Raw genomic sequence first — 22,915 nt, 5'->3', positions numbered from 1 at the left:
CTGAGTCTGGGTAACAATCGAGGAGGTTGCCCAGACTCCCAGGTACCCTTTTCCTCACTTACTAAAATTCTGCTTCCGGTGGAACTGGAGCTTACAGGCGGTCCAGTTGGGACTACCGCCTTTGTTGACTGTGGTTCTTCTATTAATCTGATCGATGCCAAAGTTGTGACTTTTCATAAGATAGGGACAGTCAGGTTAAAAGATCCTGTTAAAATCGTGGCAATTGATTCTTCTCCTATCACCCAGGAGGGAATTTGTTTCATGACTGATACCTTTTCTCTGAAAGTGGGTTCCACTCACGTGGAAAAATTAAGGTGTTTTGTTATAAATAATCTGCCGGCTGGACTGGTACTGGGTATGCCTTGGCTTCAACGTCACAATCCTACTATTGACTGGGTCACGGGGGAGATCATTCAGTGGGGTTGTATGGCTAACGGTCTATGTTGTAACTTGACAACTCTTGTCACTCCAGTAAAATCGGTGTCAGTGTCGTCTGTCGATCTGGAAGGTATTCCGGAGTACCTGAAAGATTTTGAAGACGTATTTTCTGAAAGTGAGGCTGAGGCGCTACCACCACATAGACCCTTTGATTGTGCCATTAATCTAGTCCCTGGAGCCAAGTTACCCAAGGCTCGCCTGTTCAATTTGTCCGGGCCCGAACGTCTAGCCATATAGGAGTATATTATCGAGAGTCTCCGCAAAGGGCATATTAGGCCTTCTGTTTCACCTGTGGCAGCGGGCTTCTTTTTTGTGAAGAAAAAAGATGGTGGTTTGCGGCGGTGCCTCGACTTTCGGGAATTAAACAAAATTACTGTGAAAAATACATACCCTCTCCCCCAATTCCTGATCTATGTAACCAACTCACCGGGGCCAAGTGGTTCTCTAAACTGGATTTACGTGGGGCATATAACCTTATAAGAGTCTGGGAAGGGGACGAATGGAAAACAGCATTCCTGATGACTGAAGGGCTGTTCGAAAACTTGGTTATGCCCTTTGGTCTCACCAACGCTCCTGCTGTTTTTTAGAATTTTATTAATGCAATTTTCTCTGATTTAATTGGTTGTTTTGTGGTTATCTATTTGGATGACATTCTGGTGTACTCGGTGGACAGTCAATCTCACTTGCACCATTTGCGGATGGTTCTCATGAGACTGAGGGAGAATCATTTGTATGCCAAGTTGGAAAAATGCTCATTTTTCATGCAAGAAGTATCCTTTCTGTGGTTGATTGTGTCAGGGGAGGGGTTCTGCATGGATCCTAAGAAGGTTCAGGCTGTTACGGAGTGGGTGCTGCCTCATGACTTGAAAGGGTTGCAGCGATTTTTGGGCTTTGCCAACTTTTATAGGAAATTTATTAAGGGCTTCTCGCAGGTGGTAAAGCCTCTAAAGGACCTCACTCTCAAGGGAGCTGATGTAAAAAATCGGTCTGTAGCTGCAAAAAATTCTTTCATGACATTAAAAAAGTGCTTTTCTTCAGCCCCTGTATTGGTACAACCCAACCCGTCAAGACCTTTTGTCGTGGAGGTTGATGCCTCGGAAGTAGGGTGGGGGCAGTTTTGTCTTAGGGCCCTAGTTCTCATGAGACTGAGGGAGAATCATTTGTATGCCAAGTTGGAAAAATGCTCATTTTTCATGCAAGAAGTATCCTTTCTGTGGTTGATTGTGTCAGGGGAGGGGTTCTGCATGGATCCTAAGAAGGTTCAGGCTGTTACGGAGTGGGTGCTGCCTCATGACTTGAAAGGGTTGCAGCGATTTTTGGGCTTTGCCAACTTTTATAGGAAATTTATTAAGGGCTTCTCGCAGGTGGTAAAGCCTCTAAAGGACCTCATTCTCAAGGGAGCTGATGTAAAAAATCGGTCTGTAGCTGCAAAAAATTCTTTCATGACATTAAAAAAGTGCTTTTCTTCAGCCCCTGTATTGGTACAACCCAACCCGTCAAGACCTTTTGTCGTGGAGGTTGATGCCTCGGAAGTAGGGTGGGGGCAGTTTTGTCTCAGGGCCCTCCTACCCTTACTAATCTGAGGCCTTGCGCCTTCTTCTCTAAAAAATTTTCCTCTGCCGAGAGAAATTACGATGTCAGCAATAGAGAGTTGTTGGCGGTAAAGTTGGCTTTTGAAGAATGGAGGCATTTCCTGGAGGGGGCTGTTCATCCCATTACAGTCATCACTGATCACAAAAATTTGGCCTATATCGAGTCTGCCAAGAGATTAACCCCCAGACAGGCTCGGTGGGCGCTTTTTTTTTTACTCGATTTCAGTTTACCATCACATTCCGCCCGGGATCCAAAAACATCAAGGCTGAAGCCTTATCCCGAAGCTTTGATTCGGTGTCCCCTCCAGAACCTCCCTCCTCCATTCTTCAGCAAGGAGTAGTGGTGGTCGAAATCTCATCTGCGTTACAGAGAGGGATTTTGGAGGCCCAGGCTTGGGCTCCTGGTGGTAAACCCCCGGGTAAATTGTACTGGAACGTTTCCGTCTCGGACTTATGCAGGAATTTCACGATTCTGTGTTGAGTGCTCATCCTGGGATTGCAGCTACTCAGGGGGCAATTGCGAGGGATTTCTGGTGGCCCTCTATGGTAACAGATATTAAAAAGTTTGTGACTGCATGTGGGGTGTGCGCTCGTTCTAAAAGTTCTCAGGTCCGGCCGGCCGGGGAATTGGTGCCTTTGCCAATTCCGGATAGACCATGGACACATTTGTCCATGGATTTTATCACAAATCTTCCTCCTTCCAGGGGCAACTCAGTGATATGGGTGGTGGTGGATAGGTTTTCAAAACAAGCTCACTTTGTACCTCTCCCCGCGTTACCATCTGCTGAAACTCTGGCCCGCTTATTTATGCAACATATAATTAGGTTGCATGGAGTGCCTATGAATGTGGTGTCAGACAGAGGGGTACAGTTTGTAGCCAGGTTCTGGAGGGCTTTTTGCAAAAAGCTGGGGATTTTGATGTCCTTCTCCTCTGCCTACCACCCAGAGTCTAATGGACAGACTGAGTGCACGAACCAATCGTTGGAGCAGATTCTGAGATGCTTGGCCTCTTCCAGGCAGGAGGACTGCTGTGAGGTATTGCCCATGCAGAGTTTGCATTCAACGGTCGTATGAGTCAATCTACTGGGAAGTCTCCCTTTCAGGTCAACTATGGGTTTAACCCACATTTTGGAGAGTTTTCCCGCATGGATTCAGGTTGTCCTGGAGCTGAGGGTGCGACACAACATCTTAGAATTCTTTGGAGGGAGGTTCAGAGGAATATTTCCAAGGCCCAGGAAAACTATAAACGGTTTGCTGACAGGAGGAGGGGGCCAGGTCCAGAATTTGCAGTAGGGGAGAAGGTGTGGCTATCCACCCGCAATATCAAGCTTAAGATATCATCTATAAAGCTGGGCCCCAAGTTTATTGGCCCATACAAAGTTGTGGAGGTTGTTAACCCAGTAGCCTACCAACTGCAGCTGCCCACCTTCTTTAAAATTACTGATGTCTTCCACAGGTCCCTGTTAAAGCCTGTGGGGACGGTGAGAGAGGATCCCTCATCAAATGCTCCACCAGTGCTGGTAGAGGGGCAGCTGGAGTATGAAGTAGGGCGCATTGTTGACTCCTGGTGGGTGCGCCGGAGACTCCAGTATCTGATACACTGGAAGGGGTACTCTCTGGAGGATCGGTCATGGTTTCCAGCTAGTTCGGTGCATACCGATCATCTGGTGCGGGCTTTCTATGCCAGATACCCAGACAAGCCTGGGGGTCCAGTGGCCCCCTGTTAAGAGGGGGGTACTGTCATGGTTTGAACAGGGTTCTTGCCCTGCACTCACAGGGTTAAATGTTCGTGGCCTCTTTCTGGATCTGGGAGGGGTATTTATACTCACTCTTTACCAGGGTTCTCTGTCAGCTATACTGTTGTTCTGGTGTGTCTGACCCCTGGTGTGCGTGTATTCTGCGTTGCTTGTTTGCTTCCCATGTATGACCCGGCCCGTTCCCTCACTCTGTACGCCGTCTCTCGCTTTGGTACTATTGTCTTCTCCGGTTCTGACCTCCTGGCTTGGCTATCGTTACTCCATTACAGTTTGTCCCTATTGTACCGTCTATTGCCCGTTCTGGTTTTCTGACCTATTGCTACGTCCTGACTATCTATTCTGTCTAACCCTTTGGTACTGTATTGCTATCTTGTGCTTTGACCCTGGCTTCATCTGGTTTCTGTCTGTCTATGCCCCTTGGTAACATTGTCCTGTAGTTACCTTTCTAGGAGTTTCCCTGCAGCTCCTAGATCTGTGGAGCTTAGGCCACGCCCCCAGCAGTCATGTGCTTCAGGTCCTGATACTCTGAAGCACACATCGTCACCGCTGCTGCCCTGCTTCACAGGTATCTTTGAGCACTGTCTTTGTACTCAGGACACCCGCACTGGCTCAGTGAGCAAGTGCAGTGCGGGCCTCCTGACACCACCAACCCGAACGGCGAGGGACATCTGGACGGTTAAGTTGACTGTATAATTAAGGACCCGTAGTCGGCCATACCGCGGTCCTACAGTGACTGGTTGTTGCCGGAAGTAGTCGTGTTCTACCGTTTTGTGTGTGCCTGTATAGAGCCCCTGCGAGGGCAACCCTTGTTACCCCTGTTTTTGATGATCAGGCCAGGACTGAGGAAAGTTCTCTCTGGCCCTATAAACGTTAATACAGAAAGCACCTACTTGTCTCGCGACTCTTCACTGCATTCTGCGCACCTTCGAGTACCACATTTGGCGTAGTCGGCAGGATGCAGTCTCCGAGCACGGACAACGAGGGCCCCCGGCCCAGATTTCTTTGGGGGCCATGCTAGGCAGTCTACCCAGGTTCTCCGGCAGCAGTACTATGCTGTGGAACTGGACGGAGCGAATGTGTGGGTTATTCAAGATGCATCCGCTTACCCCTGACCAAGAGGCAGAAGTGGCCCTGATGGTGTTGGACGGGGAAGCCCAGGATACCGTAATGTTGAGGCCCCGGGGGCAGCGAAACACCTTCTTCAGGGTATTACAGATCTTAGAAGAGGCCTATGGGGACCCGACCGATGTGGGGGAACTGAGAACCCAGATGTTTAGACGCATGCAGAAAGAGGGGGAAACAGTGACCCAGTGTATGAATGTTTTGCAGGAACTGTTTTTAGCCATTGAAAGGAAGGATGGAGTCGGCATGGGGACCGTGGATGTAACATTACGTAACCTGTTAGTGACTGGGTTGCGAGACACCCTGACAAGACAGGCTTTGCGAGAGCGGGTGCGAGTGGATCCACATCTAACCTTTTCAGAGATAGGGAAGGAGGCACGGGTTCGGGAGCAGGAGCAAGAGATGACGGTCCCTGTGGGGATGGCTCGGAGTATCGAAACATCCGTAAGCGCCCTGAGCGAACCCCACTGGGTACAAGAGGTGAAACGAGAGATACAGAGTATCAAAGGTGAACTGGCCGAAGCCAAAAAAGCGGCCACAAGGAGTCGGCCAGGGCTGGGTAAAGGGGGCATGAACCATCGCGGCCCCCACCCAAGTCGGTCCCCACGACCATTCGCCGGTTGCAATTGTGGAGAATTGGGACGCTCCGCCCGAGAGTGCCCACGTTCCAGAGGAAACTCGCCCAGCTGGTCAAGAAGAGCAGAGGACCCTGAGCCGTGGAGATGCCGCCCGGAGCTGGAGCCCATCACTCGGGGTGGAGGAAGTCACGAAAACCTGGTTGCGCGGTGCCCAGTGGTATGGGCAGAGATCGAAGGTCGTGCTGTGCGATGCCTAGTAGATACGGGATCGCAAGTTACGACCATGCCAGAGACTTATTTTCAGCAGCATTTTCCCAAAGCAGTGAGACCTCAGTGGGGGACTGTGATAAAGTTGGTAGCCGCCAACCAGCTACCAGTTCCTGTCGTCGGAGTAGCCTGGATGCAGATTTCAATAAGCGGCAAATCACTCGGCCGCCGGGGAGTGGTCCTGACCCAGGGAGACACAAACAGCCAACATTCGGTTATTCTGGGTATGAACGTACTACGAGAGTTCGGCAATCTCCTCCTCAATGAACCCACACAAGAGACTCTGAGCCACTGGGGTTCTTGCACGGCCCAGGGGCAGGTCTTCCAGCGGTTGATGCGGGAGGCGCGAGTGCTCCAGGAGTGTCAGGAGGGTGAGGCGCTGGGCAAGGTCATCGCATCGGCGGGCCCCCCGCTCATGCTTCCTCCGGGGCAGACGGTGGTAGCTCTGCCGATCCGCGCTCCGATACCACTGGAGGGCGTGGAGGTGCAGGTGGAACCATGTTACGCAGAGCATCTGTACCCTGGCATCCTGGTGGCCCGCTCCCTAGCCACAGTGCGAGAGGGGACTGTCTTAGTATGTTGTGTCAACCTGGAAGATCAGGATATCGCCCTGAATCCCCGGGCCGAAATGGCCAAACTAGTAAGACCATTGGAGGAGATGCTGCCGGACCCCGCGCTCCAGTTGAAGGTGCAGCCCGAAAATCCTTGGGCAGGAACGGTACGAACCCAACAGACTGCCGTATCCTCGAGCCATCCTGGAGAGAATGCGGGCCGAACTTTCCGGCCTAGCGCCAGCCCAACTTCTCTAGGTAGAGACACTTCTCGGACAATTTTACAGTGTCTTCGCCAGCCACGAGGACGACTTCGGATGTACCAAGGGCCATCACGCATGGGATCCCCACAGCAGGAGCGGCCCCCATCTGGGAGCGATATCGGCAAATACCACCGCAGCTATACCAGGAAGTGAAGACTCTATTAGCCCAAATGCTCTGGAAGGGGGTCATACGAGAAAGCCAGAGCCCTTGGGCGGCCCCTATTGTCCTGGTTCGGAAAAAAGATGGCACTCTGCGTTTTTGTGTGGATTATCAGAAGTTGAATGCCTGCACCATCAAGGATTCGTATGCATTGCCCCGCATAGAAGAGTCTCTGTCCGCCTTGGGGAACGCGATGTACTTCTCAACCCTAGACCTGGCCAGTGGGTACTGGCAGGTGCCGATGTCAGAGGAAGACGGAGCCAAGACGGCATTCATCCTTCCCATGGGACTGTTCGAGTTCAATCGGATGCCGTTTGGGCTGGCCAATGCCCCAGGAACTTTTCAGCGGTTGATGGAGCGGTGTCTAGGAGACCTCAACTTTGAAGCCACGTTGATATGCCTGGACGATATTATCATCTATTCTGCCACGTTCGAGGACCACCTGAGGCGGTTGGGGCAGGTGCTCGGCCGGCTGCAGAAATACGGGTTAAAGGTAAAGCCCCAGAAATGCCACCTGTTCCACACTCAGATCGAATACCTGGGGCACACCGTCTTGGCAGAGGGCATCCGACCATCCTTGGAAAAGGTTGCTGCCGTCCAGGGGTGGCCTACCCCTGAAACGGTAAAGGACGTGCAGGCCTTCTTGGGGTTGGCCGGCTACTACCGTCGATTCGTGAAGAATTTTGCACGCCGAGCTCGAGCCCTGCAAGACCTGCTGAAGGGGGCTCCCGCTGGGGCAAATGGACGGAAGATCCAGTGGCAGCAACCGCAAGAGGATGCGTTTCAAGATCTCAAAGCTGCTCTCTCGGATGCCCCAGTATTGGCATATGCGGATTTCACGCAACCGTTCATCCTGCATACCGACGGGAGCCTCCAGGGACTAGGAGCTGTGTTGTCACAGGTGCAGGACGGCCGTGAGAAAGTGATTGCCTACAGTAGCTGGTCGCTGCACGACTCAGAACGTAACCCGGACAATTACAGCTCCTTTAAGCTTGAGCTCCTCGCGGTAGTGTGGGTAATGACGGAGCGTTTCGCAGAGTACCTGGCGGGCTCCGAAGTAGTAGTGCGGACCGATAACAACCCGTTAGCCCATTTGGAGAATGCCAAACTGGGGGCCCTGGAGCAATGGTGGGTGGCTCGGATGGCCAAATTCAAATATAAGATCATCTACAAACGTGCACGCCAATGCGCTCTCCAGAATCCGACACACCACCCCAGGAAGAAGTCGAGACGACGAATTAGAAGCAGACGAGACACCGTTTGCCCTCACCACCGCCGCGCCTACAGTCAACACGCAGGAAGTGCCTCATCCAGGGCTCCTAGAAGGGATGCTGGAACAGCCCCATGACAAATGGATTCAGCAGCAACAGGAAGATACAGAAGTTGGACTCCTGCGCCGATGGGTGGCCACTGGTAAATTGCCCACGGGCTCACAGAGACAGGCTTTAACCCAAGATATGTTGCTAATGTTGCCCCAGTGGGAAAGACTAATCATCAAAAACGGACTTTTATATCGAAAAGCCATGTCACGAACCACGTCAGCTACAATATGACAGGTGATCGTGCTGGGAGCCCATCTTAACCAATTGGCCCAGAAAACCCATGAGAATGGGGCTCATTTTGGGGCTCAAAAGACGTTACAATGGTTGCAGCAGATAGCATACCACCCACGCTTGCATGCTGCTGTAGAAGAAGTTTGTTGAACCTGCCGCCCGTGCGAGCTCGCTAAACCCCCCATGCAACGAGCCCCGGCGCAAACTATCGCGACATCAGCCCCTCTGGAGCTTCTTACGGTGGACTATCTGACTATAGGTCCGGCCTATCAGGGGCGAGAACATTGTCTCGTTATGGTGGACCATTTCACCAAATTCGCCGTGGTCACCCCCACTCGAGACCAAACAGCGGAGTCGGCCGCCTATGCGATATGTAAGAACTTTATTCAAGTGTACGGCTGTCCACAACGGATACATTCGGACCAAGGAGCATGCTTCCTAGGAAAAGTCATGGAAGAGCTACACCATCTTTACGGCATCGATAAGTCGCGGACGCCGTACCACCCACAGGGAAACAGAGACTGTGAACGATTCAATCGCACGCTAATCCAAATACTGCGTACTCTAGAGAGCGACCGCAATGCCCGCTGGCCTGAATATGTCCCTGAGCTGGTGTGGGTATACAACAATCGGGTGCATCGAGTGACTGGCTACACCCCCTACCCATTATTGTTCGGACGGGAAGGCAGAGGAATTACGAAGGTGGAGTTGAACCCGGAGGAGCCCCTACCCTGGACCGGGGTATCCTCGTGGATCCGAAACCACCGGCACCGGCTGCAAACCCTTCACCGTATCGTCCACACGAAACTTCAGGATATAGAACACCAGGGGGGAGCGCTGACCCCACCCATTGACTTTCAGACTGGGGATCGGGTCCTCGTACTTGATCAACGTCCCCAAAACAAGTTAAAGCCACGATGGGAGGTGAATCCGTACCGAGTGTTACGTCGAATAAGCCCCGACGGGCCTGTGTACGAAATTCAATCAGAAGGAGACAACGCGCCTCTCACTCGAGTTGTGCACCGCAACATGTTACAACCTTGTACGTTGACCGATCCCCTGCTGCTCAAACCGACCCTCCAGGTCCCCGACCCCTTACCCACAGTTTGGGACCTGGATGACGAAGAGGACTCCCCCATCACATCTACGGGTCCCCCCTGCAGTGGCACTCCAGTAGACCCGGACATCCCACCATAACCCACTATGCGACCACCCTCCACCACCCCAGAAGACTCCACGATACCCGAGCTTCGACTGTTGTGAGTTCATTTTCCCCTTCACTACTGAGGCCCGAGGAACTCCCTCTTCTGGTAAAGAAAGGTAGTGAGCCTGATTATCAAACACCTGAGGCTGATGATGATGACTGGCCAGGTTGAGTTACTGACTGGATATAAGGCTGCCGACGCCCTTCTGCCCTGCGGGTGATTTCTCTGTGGGATCCTTGGAGACCAGTCTGAATTCCTGCTCCTCTAAAGCTAAGTTTGCTGCTCGGCTTTTTGCATTTGTGCTTTGACTTTGTTTTGCTTTGTTTTTCTGGATTTCTGCCATTCCCTGCTGGGGTGTGCTGAATTCCTTTAGCTCTGTCTTCTGAAAATACCTGAGTGCTGATTTAGTTTTTGAAGCCTAGCTGCTTCAGGGTCTTTTTCATATCAGCTTGTTGGCTTATGTCTTTGATAGGGTTTTGGCAGATTGCAGACAGCAGCCTTCCTGTCCTTTCCTATCTAGGTAGTTTTGGGCCCCGTCTTTGCTCAGTCTATCTTTCTGTCTGTGTTAGTGTTTTCATCTTGCTTCACCGTCATTATATGTTGGGGGCTGCCTATTGCTTTGGGGTCTGCTCTGGGGCAGTTTAGATTTCCCTTTCTGTCTTTAGGCTATGTAGTTCTCCGGCTGTGATCGAGGGGTCTAGGGCATTGTAGGAACCCCCCACGGCTACTGCTAGTTGTGTTGATAGGTTCAGGGGTCTGCAATCTGATAGTTGCCAACTTCTCTGGTTTTCTGGACTTAGCTTGTATTTCTGTTTTTGCCTCCTACGGTGACTCATTCATAACATTCGACGCTCCGAGCAGTCAACAGTTGGCAAAACCCCTGAACGTTACGAACAGGACCAGTTCGTATGGCGACAAGGACTGGCGTCCCGAAAGACTAGCCCGAGTCTACAAAAACCCTCACCCGAGGACTGCCGAGCATACAGGGCGGGGGAGTGTTGGTGGAATGGCCCCCGTCGAGTGCCCGGGCTGGAACCATGGGAGCCGTCATCTAGGTTCCGGGGGAAACTGTCCCCGAGGGACAGGATTCAGGGACGGACCACTGTGACAGACAGATGGGCTGGGGGAGGGACCAATATAAAGAAGGCGGGAAATTCACGGGGCGATGAGTCAGCGGACCGACACAGAGAGAGCAGGAGACAGTGGGAGCGGCTTCAAGGGAGAGTGTCTCACCAGTGCCAGGGAGGACGCTCACCGAGGACTCCAGAAGGACGGTATCGAGGCGACTATCCGGGACTTGTTGCCCCGCTCCAGCCCGAGGCCACTGCGGCCCCATTTCAACCCGCGGCCGCTGCCGCTTCCCCTCAGCCCGCGGCTGCGGCCTGCTCGCGGTCACCCGCGGCCGCTGCTGTCCAGCCCGAACCCGCGGCTGCGGCCTGTCCCCCGCCGCCAGCAGCCGCCCTGTTCTCACGAGTGGCCGCGGCAAGTACAGCACAGCCGGCGGCCATCACTGTCCCGCTCCGGTCCGCAGCAGAGGCCGGGCCTCCGCTGACCGCAGACCCCCCGTCGCAGACGTTAGCTGCACAGGTGGCCTGCCCTTTGCCACCACACTTCGCTTCCGCTTGCCCCAGGCCAGGGGCTGTGGCCCAACCGTCCAAGGACCCCGCCGGAGCCTGTGGGGCTCCAATGTCATCAGCGCGCCAGAGTGCGCGAAGACTTCGTCATCGTGTCAGCAACTGGGCACAGCAACTATTACGCCGAAAGACCACCAACCCGAACGGCGAAGGACATCTGGACAGCTAAGTTGACTTTATAATTAAGGACCCGTAGTCGGCCATACCGCGGCCTTATAGTGACCAGCTATTGCCGGAAGTAGTCGTGTTCTACCGTTTTGTGTGTGCGTGTATAGAGCCTCTGCGAGGGGCAACCCTTGTTACCCCTGTTTTTGGTGATCAGGCCGGGACTGAGGAAAGTTCCCTCTGGCCCTATAAACGTTAATACAGAAAGCACCTAGTTGTCTGGCGACTCGTCACTGCATCCTGCGCACCTGCGAGTACCACATGAACACGGCCAAGAGTCACTGCAGCATCACACAGCAATACAATAGACAATGCACTGTTGGCAATGATAACACAAATGTGTGTGATTCTAGAATATCTCTAGCATCACACACACCTGTGTGATCATGGCCAAGAGTCATTGCAGCATCACACAGCAATGCAATAGACAATGCACTGTTGGCAATGATAACACAAATGTGTGTGATGCTAGAATATCTCTAGCATCACACACACCTGTGTGAACACGGCCAAGAGTCACTGCGGCATCACACAGCAATACAATAGACAATGCACTATTGGAAATGATAACACAAATGTGTATAATGCTAGAATATCTCTAGCATCACACACATGTGTGATCACGGCCAAGAGTCACTGCAGCATCACACAGCAATACAATAGACAATGCACTGTTGGCAATGATAACACAAATGTGTGTGATGCTAGAATATCTCTAGAATCACACACACCTGTGTGATCACGGCCAAGAGTCACTGCAGCATCACAGAGCATTGAAATACTTACGAAAATTCTTTCGAATCCGGGGAAAGGCGTTGTCCCAGTCATCCATCAGCGCTGAGGCCACCTCATTCCAGAGCCGCTGGGTCACCACATGGTCCACGTGCTGCGGATCATGGCTGTCCCACAAAGGGACTCGCTCCTAGACCAAGTTGATCAGGGCATCATTGTCCAGGGGCATTTCTTCGTCCCATTGTGGAGCTTAGAAAAAAACCCAAAACAATATAATCTTGGAAATTTTTGGAAATGAAAAAGATACAGAAAAGAAGCAAGATTGAAGATAAAAAACAGGACAGAAAAAAAGGCAGGGGAAAAAAAAGGGCATTCACAGTCAGTCTATACTTACAGGCTGTCTCCCCGCCGGCACTTGGCTTGGCTGCTCCTGCTGTTCCTCCTCAGAAACCATGGACAATGAGGTCTGAAAAAGAGCAAAAATTAATTTGCCACATGTGTACATGCAGCAGCGAATACTTACCCAAAATGTAGGGCAGGAAGATACTCACTTCACACTCTGCTTAGGCCAGTTCACCACGGGACTGTGTGCATTCATCCCCAGAAGACATGCTGCAATAAAGAAAGGCATTAGTACATAATAAATTTAAAAAAGGACAGGCAGACATTAAGTTTTAGAATACTCACATTCTTGACGTTGCAGCTTCGCTCCAAAGTTCACAAAGATATCATCTTTTGCAGGCTGCCTGTAGAGTAGTGGTCTGCCAGTGTAAACACCTTTTATCTACACTACCCCCAAAACAATGTTTCTTTGTGTTGGAGGTGGTTTAAACCAGTGTCTAGACATGTTTACTCAAAAATCGCATGCGCTCAAAAGCGCAGGTGTGCGCATGTCCATGTTCACGCCCGCGACCCCATAGACTGTAATGTGTTATTTTGGTGCATTCCGTATGCACGCGATCGCATGCTTTTTTTTAACGAGGTTGGGCGGAACAAAAAATGCAATATGTTGCTTCTAGCGCGAAAACGCTGATGAACGCGTGCAAGCGCTAGATGATGCGTCCGCCATGTTAAACATAGGGGCGCATGGCGCATGCGACTGATAGCGCATGATGCGCTGTGCGCAAAAACGCTAATGTCAAACCAGCCTTCGTGTTATAAAATGGCACAGTATAGAATTTTCATGATCACTGCTCCATTTTAGCTCCTTCAAAACGGGGGCTGGGGACCCATGTTCTAATAGTGGAAGTCCCAGAGATCATCCATTTATCACTTATCCCATGGACAGATGATAACTGTCTGTAATTAAAGAACAGGCCATTTGTAACACCGCTGTTGTCTGTGTGGAGGAGCATATGAGCCCCCTTAGGCACCAGTGTCCATCTGGATTTGCTTCTTCTACACCCCCTACTGCTATATCTCCAGTTCCAGTGTATATGTATGGGCTATTGATGTTTTCAGTCCTATAACTTCAGTATTTTTTTTCATTTAGCTCTGAGAAAAACGTTTTATGAGTGCCAAGCAAAAAAAGATCAAAAGCAAAAACAAGAGAGAGGGAATATCACACGCATCAAATAAAGCGCAATGGCTCAACAGATGAGATTAGATCTAAAAATAAAACAATTAAAACTGTGAACTTCTCAGAACACGAAAAAAAAACATTTTCCCTGAAAGAAATACACAGATTCATCAAGGTTCAGGGAGCAATGACTTCACTGTCACTCTGTTCCCAACCTGAGCTCTCTCGGGACTGAGTCTTCTTAGCCATCGTCATCTCAGTCTAGCCAAACCCAAGGACAATTGTGGCCCTCTCAATCATGTTCATGATCTAGTTGACCTTTTATTTCTCCTTTCACAGATTATTCAGTAGTAAAGGAGACCTGTAAGGGGTGTACCAAGAATAAGTTGTGCCCCACTCCTCTTGCCGTGTTCCTGTTATAATGTGTAGTGTAATGCATATGTATAAGTGTAATAAACGTGCAGGTGCTGAGTATGTCACCACGGAACAAATACAGACCAAAACTTGAATGGTTTATTTACAGGGGTCAAAATCTCCTCGCAGGGAGAAAACAGTGGGGGTTAATCTGGCAAGGTAATAGTGATTTAACGGTTTATGTAAACTAGACAAAGTTATCAAACAGTCAAGCAGGACAATGGCAATTAACGGGTATTCGTGCAACTTATCAGTCTGAAGAAATCTTGCTTGAAGGGTCGTCTTCTCCAATGTAGGCGCCGACAGCAGCGGCACTTGTAGTCTCTGTAGTCTGTTAGAGGTTAACCGGGGTCTCCGGGGTTAAGAAGGAAGGCAGGTGGGACACTGGGCCAAACTGGGTCTCCCCTGCTCTGAGTCTCTGCTTTCAAACTAACAGTCTCTCTGCCGGAATGATGCTCAGTCTTTTGTTAAGTCTCTCTACCGGAATTAGGGGATCTGACCTGTCACCGCGGGCACCGGGGCTGCGTGTGCGGGTCTCTGTCTCTGCACGAGCAGGAGGACGTATTCCTCTAGTTAATGGAGAATCCCCGTCCACGTACTCACAGACAGCAGTATGTACAGTATGTCACGTCCTCCTGTCTTATCCCTCTGACCGGGAGTTCTCTCTCCTCTCCTGCGTGCGGCTGCGACCTGCTCTCCTTGCTACACACGCTGCTCTGACCTGTGCGCGCTCTCTCTTCGCGCCCTCAGCCTGCACTGCTTCCTGTCCAACACAACTTCCCCTTCCCCACTGCTACTGACAGGCCCATGATGCAGTCGGTCCACGTCCAAAAGTCTTCCCCCCAGCAACCCTGCTGCCCAGCTATATGGTTCCGGACACGGAGCAGAGGTGGTCAGCCCCTTCTGATTCTTCTTGTGCTTCACCCCCTTACATTCACCCTCTCTTTGTGCTCACCATTCCATGGGCAAAAGTTTATTGAGCTCTCGTTGACAGTCTTCCAATCCCTGCACAATCTGCTGTCATACAAACTGATCTTGATTATAGCGAACGGGGTACACCAGCCGTTGAATGTTCAGAGCATCGCAAATCAGAAGGACCAGCAGTGTCAGTTGTTGTGGGAAGAACAGGAGTTGGGGTCACTCCCAGCATGTTGTTAGTTTCGGGCACCAGCCCTGTTTCCGTATCCCCCGGGAGAAGTTGGGAGTCTTCCTCATCTTCAACATCAACATCTATGGCCTGTGGAGGTGCTGGAGCCACCTGCACTGGTTCAGGATCTCGAGACAAACATGGTCGCAACATACTTCGATGCTGCGTTCGAGTGGGGACCCCTTTTTCCCTTTCTGGCCGAATCTCATAGACGGGACCTTTGTTACCAAGTTGCAGCTTCACCCTGTACGGGCTCTTCTCCCACTGGTACTCCAATTTGTTGTGTGGGCGCTTTTCTCTCACCAAGACTTGGTCTCCAGGCCGTAGAGCTGTCCCCTTTTGAGGGGTGACTTGAGTATGTTCCAACTCCTGTATCCGGTTCTGCACTAGTCGATGGACAGTCAGCAGCCGACGACGGTGTTCTCGAACCCAGGAGTACATCCCCGTCCGTGGGAAGTCCTCCTCGGGCTCTAACGCCAACTCCGCCAACTCTTTCACGGGCCGTCCGAAGAACAGAGTGTAGGGTGTGAAGCTGGTGGTACTGTGTTTCCGATTGTTATATGCCCACACTAATTCAGGGACGAATTCAGTCCATCGTGCCTTCTGGTCCTCTTCCAGAGTTCGCAGCATTTGGATCAGCATGCGAATAAATCTCTCATAAGCTCCGTTCCCCTGTGGGTGATAAGGAGTTGTCGGGGACTTATTGATCTTATACAGCTGGTGCAGCTCCTCCATCACTTTTTTGAGGAAACAGGCCACCTGATTGGAGTGGATATGTTTGGGGCACCCATACAGCTGTATGAAATGCTTGCAGATTAAGTGGGCAGCAGATTCGGCAGTCTGGTCCCGTGTAGGCATCACTACGGCAAATTTAGTAAAGTGGTCTATCATCACTAAACAGTGCTCATAGCCTTGATGCGCTGGCCTGATCATTAGGTAATCTATGGCCAGCAGATCCAAAGGTCCAGAGGACTTCACCGCCTCTGTGGGTGTCCGCTGTTCAGGTGGTTTGACCAGTTCACAACTCCAGCACTGCTGGCAGGCTCTTACCATGACATTCTTCAGACTGGGATGGTAAAACAGGCGCTGCAACCATTGGAAGGTTTTTTCCGGACCAAAATGTGCTCCTTTTTCAGACGCTTCTGTAGCCGCCTGTTCTACCAAGGATGAGGGAATCACCGTCTGCCAGACAAGGCTGAGTTCTGATTGGAGGAACATTTTCCAATACAGGATGACATCCCACAACCGAAGCCTTTCCCATTGAAGCAGCATCCTCCTCATTCCAGGTGATGCAAATCTCCTCTCGTGATGGCTGGCACCTGTTTAGACGCGACCCACCTTCTCAACTGGGCTATCTCCTGGTCCTCCTGCTGCATTCGGACCCACTCATCACAGGGTTGCTCCAGCAAACTCACACGGGCCTCTTCCTGATCTGTTTGCTGCGTTGTTGCCACCGTCCTAGCAGTGTTTTCAAACTCTGCGACTTCCACAGCCTTCAGCTCTTCATCCCGACTGGGCGCTGGTTTGCGATAATTCACTCGAGAAAGGGCATCAGCATGAGTATTCTCTGCTCCTCTCTTATAGGAGATCCTGTACCGGAAATTTGCCATTCGGGCTACCCACCATTGTTCTAGGGCCCCTAACTTTGCTGTCTTGAGATTGTTATCCGTACGCACGTGAACTTCTGAGCCGGCCAGATACTCCGCAAACTTCTCAGTCATCGCCCACACCAGTGCCAACAACTCCATCTTGAATGAACTGTAGTTATCTGGATTCTTTTCCGAGTCATGTAAGGACCGACTGGCGTATGCTATGACATGCTCTTTCCCATCCTGCATCTACGAAAGCACTGCCCCGAGTCCCTGTAGGCTCCCATCAGTATGCAAGATGAATGGCTGTGTGAAGTCAGCATAGGTCAGCACAGGGGCCTCCATCAAAGCTTTCTTCAGGGATCGGAATGCTTCTTCCTGGTGCTCTCCCATTGTATGTTCCTGTTCTTTGCACAAGATGGTACTCCCCTCAACAACGCCAGAAATGGATTTGCGATGCGGGCAAAGTCTTTTACAAAGTGTCGGAAGTATCCTGTGTGTCCCAGGAATGCACGCACATCCTTCACGGTCTTTGGGGTCGGCCACTCCTGTACAGCGGTGATTTTATCCTGAGAGGGCCTCACTCCTTCAGCGGAGACAACGTGCCCCAAGTATTCATTCTGGGTACGAAAGAGGTGACGCTTTTGGGGTTTCACTTTCAACCCGTACTTTTGTAGCCGACTCAGAACCTGCTTCAGTCTCTGCAGATGTTCATGAAAGGTGGGGGCAAAGACGATGATATCGTCCAGGTAAATCAAAGTGGCTTTAAAGTTCAGGTCTCCCAGACATCTCTCCATGAGGCGTTGAAACGTTCCCGGGTCATTGGCTATGCGGTCGAACTCATATAATCCCATCGGAAGGATGAAAGCTGTCTTGGCTCGATCTTGTTCAGACATTGGTACTTGCCAGCAACCTCTGGCCAGATCTAGCGTGGAGAAGTACCGGCTATTCCCTAGTGCCGACAGGGACTCCTCTATCCTTGGCAATGGATATGAGTCTCGCACCGCACAAGCGTTGAGCCGGCAGTAGTCCACACAGAAGCGTAAGGATCCATCCTTCTTCTGCACCAAGACTATGGGGGCAGCCCACGGGCTCTGACTCTCACAAATCACTCATTTCTTTAACATCTGCGACAGCATCCCCTTTACCTCCTGATACATCTGTCGGGGTATCTGGCGATACCATTCTCGGATTGATGTCGCATCCCCGGTGGGTATCTCGTGGGTGATGGCCGTGGTGCGCCCAAAGTCGTCTTCGTTTTTGGTGAACACTTCCTGGTATTTTCCTAACAAGACTTCCACCCAAGGAACCTGCTGAAGGGTCAGTTCTGAGAGCTCCGCCCACGTGTGTTCCAGTATCCGTTGCCCTTCCTGCCGCAATCTGGGGTCTGGGGCTGCCTCTGCCTTGACAGTCACCAGCCACGGGTCTTCTGGCTTTGCAGTCAGCTGTACTGTCTCAGATGGAACTAGCTCATCTGTAATGCCCAGGATATGGGCAACTTCACTCCTAGGGGGCAAAGTTACATCGGTCTCCCCCAAATTTACACAGCGTACGAGGACAGTGCCATCCCGCACAGTAGCCAAGGTCCGTGCGCCCAATATCCCCTAAGGCAGCTGGTCAGCTTTGCTGGGTTCAACTTGGACCTCCACCCCCTCCAGGGGAATGTCAGTTTGGACAGGCAGGGGGAGCACGTTCTGTCCAGGGGGCAACACTCGATTGAAGGAGGCGGGTGCGATGACTTTGCCAAGTTCCTTCCGGTCGCTGTATGTTTCTCGGACCTGAGCTGTCCATATCAGCTGCTGAAAGACCCTTCTCTGAGGGGTCTGGTCACTCCATTGTTGCAGGAACTGTTCTGGGGACTCGTTGCAAAGAAGACTCCTGAGATCTTTAAGCACGTTCATGCCCAGGGTTACGTTATGGTCCTTAGCTGCTTCTCCATCCACCAGCACTACTCCTCTTCTCCCCACATCTTTTCCACAGACCTCTATGTTCATCCATACCACCCCTGTGACCGGGATGGGTAAGTGGCTGGCCGCAGTAAGCTTGATCACTGGACCCCATTCTGGCCGCAGTGCCTCTGCGAAGTGTCGGCGGAAATATCCTTCGGGCCTGGTGGTCACTTGTGAGCCGGTGTCTACCAGGAACCGCACTGATCTCCCATTTATTTTGGCCCAGACCAGGGGGCAGGTGGAACCAAGGCTTGTGGGACTTCTGACGCTTCTTCTCCAACTTTCACGCTTGGGGCGGCGTACCTCGGGCTCAGAGCCACCTAGTTTAACGGATGGAGCAGGGATGGTCAGCTGCACCAGGGACACCACTGGGCAACGTGGCCGGGTTCTCCGCAGGTCTAACACATAGGTGAGCTCCTCCGGGTAGCACCAGTCTCACGTCGGGGGGGCAACTTCTCTGTCTCGTACCAAAGAGCCGGACTCTACCGCTAGCGTTCTTTTTGATGCCACCATTTCTTCAAGGACCTGTCTAATTTCCTGCTTCAGGTGTTCCACTCATTGAGGGATAGTGTCCATAGTGGCAGTTACCTCCCCACTCCGTACATTCCCCACTGGCACTGTCACTCCCTGCTCTTGCTCATGTGCGCGTGCCTCACTGTCGACTTAAGAGAAAGTCAAATCTGTCTTGACCCGCATGCGCTCTCGTAGGACCTGTTTCATCAACTCATCATGCAAAACCGTCACCAGCTGATCTCGGAGCACAATGTCAATTGACCCTACATCCTTCCGTATGATGGTGGTATGGAGCTCTTGCAGGGCGTTCATAAATTTCATCACGGTCTTTCCCTCTCTTTGTACCTGGTGAAAGAGTCACATGCGCAGTTCCCCTACGTCAGTGGGATCCCCATGCGTTTCCTCAAGTATACGTAGAACTTTGTCCAGGGTGTCTCACGCCTGGGGGAGCCTAAGCATAACAGAGTCCTGCGTCTCTCCCTCCAGAGCCATCACCGCAATCTCTGCCTCCAGGGCTGGTGTCATGGGATGCATCCGCATCATTCCCCTGATACGCTCAGTTCAACTCCACAACATCACATTGCTCCCAGAAAACTTTGGCAAACTATTTAACATGGCTCCCAGGGAAATGCTGGACCTGGGGCCTCCCCCAACTGCTTGGTCTGCCCCTTCCTCGCTTCCGTGTGACATCCTGCCAACTATGCCAAGTGTAATAAACGTGCAGGTGCTGAGTATGTCTCCACGGGACAGAGACAGACCAAAAGTTAAAGGGTTTATTTACAGGGGTCAAAATCTCCTTGCAGGGAGATAGTGGCAAGGTAATAGTGGTTTAACGGTTTATGTAAACTAGACCGAGTTATCAAACAGTCAAGTAGGACAACGGTAATTAACAGGTATTAGTGCAACTTATCAATCTGAAGAAATCTTGCTTGAAGGGACATCTTCTCCAATGTAGGCGCCGGCAACAGCGGCACTTGTAGTTTCTGTAAGCACTGTAGTCTCTGTTAGAGGGTAACTGGGGTCTTCAGGGTTAAGGAGTAAGGCAGGGGGGACACTGGGCCAAACTGGATCTCCCCTGCACTGAGTCTCTGCTTTCAAACCAACAGTCTCTCCACTGGAACGATGCTCAGTTTTTTGTTAATTCTCTCTGCCGGAATGATGCTCAGTCTTTTGTTAAGTCTCTCTGCCAGAATCAGGTTCTGTGACCCGTCACCGCGGGCACCGGGGCTGCGTGCGTGGGTCTCCGTTTCTGCCTGGGCAGGAGGACGTATTCCTCTAGTCAATGGGGAATCCGCGTCCACGTACTCACAGACAGCAGTATGTATGTCACGTCCTCCTGTCTTATCCCTCTGACCGGGAGTTCTCTCTCCTCTCCTGCATGCGGCTGCGACCTTTTCTCCTTGCTGCACACGCTGCTCTGACCTGTGTGTGCTCTTTCTTTGCGCCCTCGGCCTGCACTGCTTCCTGTCCAGCACAACTTCCCCTTCCCCACTGCTACTGACAGGCCAACGATGCAGTCGGTCCAGATCCAAAAGTCTTCCCCCCAGCAACCCTGCTATATGGTTCTGGACACGGAGCAGAGTAGGTAACCCCCTTCTGATTCTTCTTGTGCTTCACCGCCTTACATATATATGTATGTTGTATTATAAAGGTAGGGAAAGTGTAGTGATTGGATTGCCATGTATACTCGAGTATAAGCCGACCCGAGTATAAGCCGACCCCCCTAATTTTGCCACAAAAAACTGGGAAAACTTATTGACTCGAGTATAAGCCTAGGGTGGAAAATGCAGCAGCTACTGGTGAATTTAAAAAATAAAAATAGATTCCAATAAAAGTAAAATTAATTGAGACATCAGTAGGTTAAATGTTTTTGAATATCCATATTGAATCAGGAGCCCCATATAATGCTCCATACAGTTCATGATGGGCCCCATAAGATGCTCCATACAAAATACACCCCATATAATACTGCACAAAGGTTAATAATGGCCCCATAAGATGCTCCATAGAATAATATGGCCCATATGCTGCTCCATAAAGGTTATGGCCCCATAAGATATTCATAGATTATGCCCCATAAGATGCTCCATAGATTATGCCCCCATATGCTGCCCCCATAAGATGCTCCATAGATTATGCCCCCATATGCTGCCCCATAAGATGCTTCATAGATTATTCCCCATATGCTGCCCCCATAAGATGCTCCATAGATTATGTTGCCCCCATAAGATGCTCCACAGATTATGCCCCTATATGCTGCCCCCATAAAATGCTCCATAGATAATGGCCCCATGTGCTGCCGCTGCTGCTGCATGTAAAAATAAAAAAAAACCTACTCACCTCTCCGTCGCTGGGGGCCAGGTGCCGGTGTCACTGCTGGCACCTGAGATATTCACCTGTCCCCCAGTCCATCGCTGGTTGCTGCTGTCTGGCACGTCATCTGTCAGTGACGTTCAGACTGCAGGGGGCGTGGCACGCACTAACCATGTCACCGCGTCCTCTGCTGTCTGAACGTCACTGACAGATGACGTGCCAGACAGCAGCAAGCAGCCGTGGACGCAGGACAGGTGAGTATCGCTATACTTACCCGTCCTGGCGCTGTCTCTTCAGCCCCCAGCTTCTCCGCGATCTCCCTTCCTGCCTTCAGCGGTCACGTGGTACCGCTCATTAAAACTCATGAATATGCGCTATTCCTAAAGAAGTGAGGAACAGCACAGGGAAGGAAAATGCTATACTTTGTGAAGAATCTTGTGCTGTACCTAAGTGTGGACTGGATGAGCTGAGAACAGAACTGAGTAAAGTTGTTTGCTTTAAATTGGAACTTGACTCTGCTTATCTTTATATGGGACTTCAAGAATGAGATCCCCAGCAGTCCAGAGAGGACCCTGGTGGACAAGAAAGCAGACAAAAAGGTACGCTGCAGAAGGGACATTGTGTGTATGTGTGCCTTTAGTGCCACCATCAGCCACGACTACCCCCCTGGTCCCCATTACAGACCTACCATTGACTATTGAAAGGATTCAAATTGGGGAGATATTCGAGTCAATATATGAAGACTTTAATTTATTGGTGGCATATACCCATACACCAGAAAGAGAAATCAAATCGTAGATTTCTGCTGTAATTTACACCATGTTCTGGTATAAAAACTTTGATGACTTCCAAGCCAAGCTAAGTTCTTAAAGTTCAGTGTACTGTATGTGAAAAGTCAAGAATAACATGTTTTCTGGGTAGTGGTGTAAGGTATACCAGAAGTTCACTCCACGGGAAGATAAAAGTCATTTAGCCCTTTTTTGGGGCTCAATATAATTGTGCTGATGGCCGGTGATTGTGACCACTGAACACAAGCATAAAGGCAGTGCTGGAACAGTTCCAGGAAGGCCTGAGGCAACACTGATGGAGGATGGACACCAGAGCGTTGTTGTAGAGCAGCTCCTCCTGGCCGCTGGTGATGAGCTTAGACAAGAAAAGAAAAGTCAGCAGGATAAAAATGATGGCGACATTTTGAGGGTAGTTTTTTGGGCAGCACTCCTTACTAGGGTGGGCAATAAGAACTGTCTTTTGATGAGGAGAGACGTCTGTAGGAAGTGTTGTAGGAAGCAGAGTGGTGTACTTAGGGCTCATACTCACTGGCGAGAAATACGGACGAGTGCAATCCGATAAAAAATCGGATTGGAGTCGGACCAATGTTATTCAATAGGTGACATCTCATTTGCGATTTTTTTTCTCAGCCGAAATCGGACTGAGAAGAAAATCGCAGCATTCTG

Source organism: Dendrobates tinctorius, unplaced genomic scaffold (genome assembly GCF_039654945.1).
Source record: "Dendrobates tinctorius isolate UK_male_01 unplaced genomic scaffold, ASM3965494v1 ptg000158l, whole genome shotgun sequence".
Classification (NCBI taxonomy): Eukaryota; Metazoa; Chordata; class Amphibia; order Anura; family Dendrobatidae; genus Dendrobates; species Dendrobates tinctorius.
This window is presented reverse-complemented; position numbering follows the sequence as displayed.